The 4,932-nt window shown below is 37.3% G+C and overlaps 1 pseudogene; it reads right to left on the reverse strand.

The window, feature by feature from the left end:
• Window positions 1–212: 212 nt before the first annotated feature.
• On the reverse strand, window positions 213–3,638 carry LOC105814568 (annotated as a pseudogene).
• Between the last annotated feature and the right edge of the window lie 1,294 nt (window positions 3,639–4,932).

Consider the following 4,932-nt stretch of genomic DNA (forward strand, 5'->3'; position numbering starts at 1 on the left):
GCTAGATTATGATGTTAATGAAGAAAAATTTATGAGTCTTGAAACTTCTCTTTAGCTGCTTACCTTCACTTTCTAAACGGGTAAACCATTTGTGTATCTGAACAAAAGAAAAATTAAAAACAAGATATTAATTAAGCATTTAATCAACATTTTTATTATTTTTTTATTTAATAAAGTTCTATTTTTCCAAATATACAGTTGGTTGAATCTGTTCACACATCTTCACCAGCGGCTGGGGTACCTCCACCTTTGGTATTTCTGGTGTAAATTACTTGAGCTCTGTGCTTTGAAATCAGCTTGATAAGTCCTTTACTAAGGAGCTCCTGAAGGGTTGCCCTGGACAGGGAGCCTCGAATCTTCAGTCTCTCAGAGACCATAGCTGGGGTTATAAGCTTATAGTTGAGAACTTCCTTCCAGAGTTTGTCACATATAGCTTTGTCAAACAAGACTAAATTGTTGAGCTTGTCCCGAACTTTGCCTTTGAACCACTTCTTCTTTTTGGCCTTGCCCCCAGATTTGTTCACTGGGTCTTTGTCTTTCTTGGCCGACTTTCCGGCATCTTTCTTCTTCTTGTCGGCATTGCGAAGCTTGGAGAAGCGCTGCAGCTACCGCAGCCGCGTTAAGATGTCGGACAAAAAGGAAATGCTGTTCACGAACAGGCCCAGAAATCTCCGCCCAACGACAGTAATTCCGAGGCAAGGGGCGGAGCTACGCACAGGGCGTTCTCGGAGAAGAATTCTCTCTCCAGCCAGAGGGAAGGAGAAAGTGGACTCCAACTCCCCGGCCGCGCGTCCTAAACATTGCCCCCAGCTTGTTGCACTTTGCCGCTAGTTGTGAAGCAGTGCTATAGAGCTGTCTTCCAGCACTGAGACAGAAAAAGCAATTTACCTGGTCCCAACTTCTAACTTTCTGGCATTACTAACGACCAAGCATGTCTTTCCAAGTGCGCAAGCGCCACGGGTGACGATGCGGCCTTAATCAACATTTTTAAAACATAAATTTTAGCACTATAGAGGTGGTAAAATCAATCATTTCAAATGTGCTATATTAGGAGGTTTAGATTTTATTAATTAACTTAAAGATGACACAATCTACATAGTCAAAATATCAATCAAAAAACACAGGCTTTTGCCTATGAAACAAGCTTTGGAAGAATTGTCCACTATTGTGGTTGCTGAAAAACAATAACATCCTTTGCACAGCTTTGCTAACAGGAGACTTTGCATTTGACATTTTGGAAGCAAGGAAAGCGAATGGCTTGAAAAGTTGAAAAGCCAATTCATCATAATAACTGACATTTGAGAGCTGATATTATCGTCTGTGATTTAAAATTCAGAATTGATAAAACACAATCATATAATACAGCCCAGCAGAAGCTCTCATTGAAATGTGTATACTTATCTGGGAAAACAACATAGAGTTGCAAAAAGTTGATCGTTTTAAATTTTAATGTTTATTCCTTCCCATTTCATCCCCAAATTTTATAAAATAATGAGTTTCTACCTTCTGCAACAAACAAAATTGTATGTACAAGAAACTGATTTTATACAGGGGGATTTATATAGAGGTATTTTATATAATGGATTTAAAAATCAACTATGTGACCTTTTCATCATGGTTAAGAGACTTTTCTTAAACATGTATCATGTGATATTTATTGATCATTTGTTTTCTTTATTTCTAATCAAAATATAAAAATATGTTCAACACTACTCTGGGGATTCTGTTTAGGATACTACTACTAATAGATGGTGCTTTGTGTTTATATGTAAAGTTTTCTGTTCAGGGATTTCTATATGGTAACAACAGGAGGCATTTTCAGTAGCATTTGCATCAGAATATATCCAATTGGAGGAATTCTTCAGAAATCATAGCCTCAAAAGTCACAAAAGGTCCACGTGAAAGCCCAGATGATCTCTTGTCCCTGAATCTGATTATCCATTTTCCTTGTCATCAAAGGAATCAGCATTAACATTGAGAAATGGGCATCAATGATTTTACACTCATTCCTTTCCTTATCTGGCATTAACAATTTTGCCTCTTTTCTAAAGATTGACTTGCTTTGTGTGTTAGGCCCAGCTTTGTTGTAGTTACTTTCAGATCAGCAAAGGAGAATATTCCCTTTCTTCCTTCGTTACAAACACTGCAAGAAAACATGCCCAGTGATTTGTACAATTGACAACTGCAACCATTGCTCCAGGGCAGATTGAGGAAAACTCATATTCTCTCTAATATAACCCAGAAGTGCCTGTTCATCTACGTTATGGCTGAAGCATGCATTTCATTGCTGCTCTGTGATCTAATTCAGAGGAGAGATAGCTGCTGCATTTTCAATTGATATATAAAAATAGCTGCTTGCTTTAAATTCCATGTGACGTCAATGGAATCATTAAAAAGCAGTGACCAGTCTGCAGAATGTCTCGGTTGAAGCTATTGCAGCATGAAGTGTAGATACTTAAGCAATATCATTTTTTTCCTCTTGACAAGCAGCCATATTTTCCTATTTTAAGGTAATTTTCATCAATCATTTAGCAAATACGTGGTCAAAGTTCAGATTTTTTTCACTATACTATGGGGTGTAATCTTGTGTATAGTAAAAGGTCAGCCCCATTTGAGAATGATTCATATTCTGTAAATATGGAGGGAATGGACTTTTGAGGACCTTTGGCAATTTCTCTGTAGACTCCTATATAATCTCAGCCCACATGTTAGCTCTTACTCTGTTAGCTTCCAACCACAGGCTTTTCTAGAGGTGACTGGTGCAGGAAGCCACCAGACTCTTAATAGCAGTCAATATGGTGCTGAGGTCCACTTACACATTCTTTCCCGGAGGTGGAGTTTATACCAGGAACCCGATATGAATATAAAAAGTGCCAAACGGAGTCAGGCTTAGGAGCCTGACAAATCTGTTACCCTGTAAAAATTTCTGTTGCCCTTCCTCCGATATGGAGTCTCTTCCCCATTCCTTTCAAGCTAAATTCTGTCTAGCCTGCAAATGACCCTGAAGAAATCTTGCCCGATCACTCTGGCATATTATCTTTCCCCCTTCTGATCAGACTACTCCAGTCCATGGGCATTGCCCTGGCTGAGATCTTCATCAACTCCCCATGCACTTTCACAAAAGAATGCCCTCCTGCCCCCATTCACACCATCTTTCATCAAACATCAGTTGCAATCTTCCTAAAATACCCATCTGATTATGTTAGTCCCTGGTTTAACAACCAATGTCTCCTTATGTGAGAGATGCCCTACTTCCACATCTTTTAATCAGACAAACTTACCCATGTCCTAGCCGGAGTCCAGTTAAAAAAATTTTTGGTATTTTAGGCCTTAGGATCTTTGATTTTACTTTACTCTTTGCTTTTGTTACCCACCCATTTCTGCAACCACTTGTGATATTCTTGACTTCATCTGTATTGCTTATCCCTTACCCATAATACTTGACAGATTTAGCTTTCTTAATGTCGAGCAATTGTGTTCTCTTTTAAACATGCTTTGCACTAGTCCTATGCTTATGACTGCTTGGGTAACCATTCTGCTTGATCAATATTTAACCTAGGTGTCATGCTGTAACATGACAAACTTTATTCTTGGAAACGGGTCAGATACTCTACCATTATCTGCAGGATAAAACCCATGGTTCAGTACACAAAATCCCAACCCACCATTCCAGATTTTTCTGCCAATTCCCACCATATACCTGTATATCATTCACTGAGCTCGCAACAATCTTTCATTTCTTCATTGTTATGTCATGCTATGTCATATGCTTGGAGAACCTTCCACTATTCTCAATCTGACACATTAATCATTTAACATCAAATCCAAATGTCATCACCCCAACCAATTTAATTGATTCAATGTACATAGTCCCACAAAATGCATATTTATCTCTAGCATTTAGGCTTTGTATGATAACTGCTTAATGTTTATCTGTTTTATTCCCTAAAACTTGACTTTCTATAATGAAAGAAACAAACATTTTATACATCTCTGAATACCTAGCACCCAACAGAGTCTTTCAAATGATGATTCCTCAACAAATGTTTGATTGTACAAACAACCTATACCCCATATTTGAATGTATCCTGATATATTTTTATTTGTACTGTTGAATAATTAAATATATTTCATCTATGTATTATTGTCTTTGATTACTCATAACCACAATATGTAGCAGGTATTATTATTAATAACCTATTTACTAATTTGGTTAGTGCTGAGAATTTATATTTGATAAACTTCTCTTTCTTGATATTAGCTCTGGTTTCTGTTTAGTTTATATTATGAAATTTTCATCTATGGATATCCTATTTCATACTTAAAATTTTTGCCTTTATTATTTCTTAGAAAGCCACTTAGATGACAGAGGATTAAGGTTGGTTAAGCCAAAACCTGGGGGCCCACATAGAAGGAGAATATTTGTCACAATGGAGATTCATAATATTTTCTTTGGTCCTGCTGTCATACTTCAATACAACCTTAATAATTAAGAGAGAGTTTTTTTTCAGTCCAGACTCTGTTCCTAGGTAGATCTGGAGATTTTTCACCTTGTTCTTCAATTTGTGTCTTCACCTAGCTGCCTACTGAAGAGCTCCTCCATCACACAATTATCTAAAATTCATTATGTCCACAGTTTGAACTAATGATTCACCTTTCCAAACGTGTATATTCTGCAATCTCTTCCATTTTCATAATTTGCACAATTTCTTAATTTTTTTCAAGTTAGAAACATGGGAGTAACCTTGAACTCCCTTTCTTCTTGACTGCTATATCCAGTCTAACATTAAATCCTGTGTTTTCAAACCCATCCACTTTTCTCCATCCCCATTGCCATTATTCTAGCCCAAACCATCATTGTCTCTTTCCTGAGACAAAATTCTTTTATTTGCTTCCTGCAACTTATTCTCTTCAGAGCATCCAGGGAACTCA

Source organism: Propithecus coquereli, unplaced genomic scaffold (genome assembly GCF_000956105.1).
Source record: "Propithecus coquereli isolate 6110/MARCELLA unplaced genomic scaffold, Pcoq_1.0 Scaffold110, whole genome shotgun sequence".
Lineage (NCBI taxonomy): Eukaryota > Metazoa > Chordata > Mammalia > Primates > Indriidae > Propithecus > Propithecus coquereli.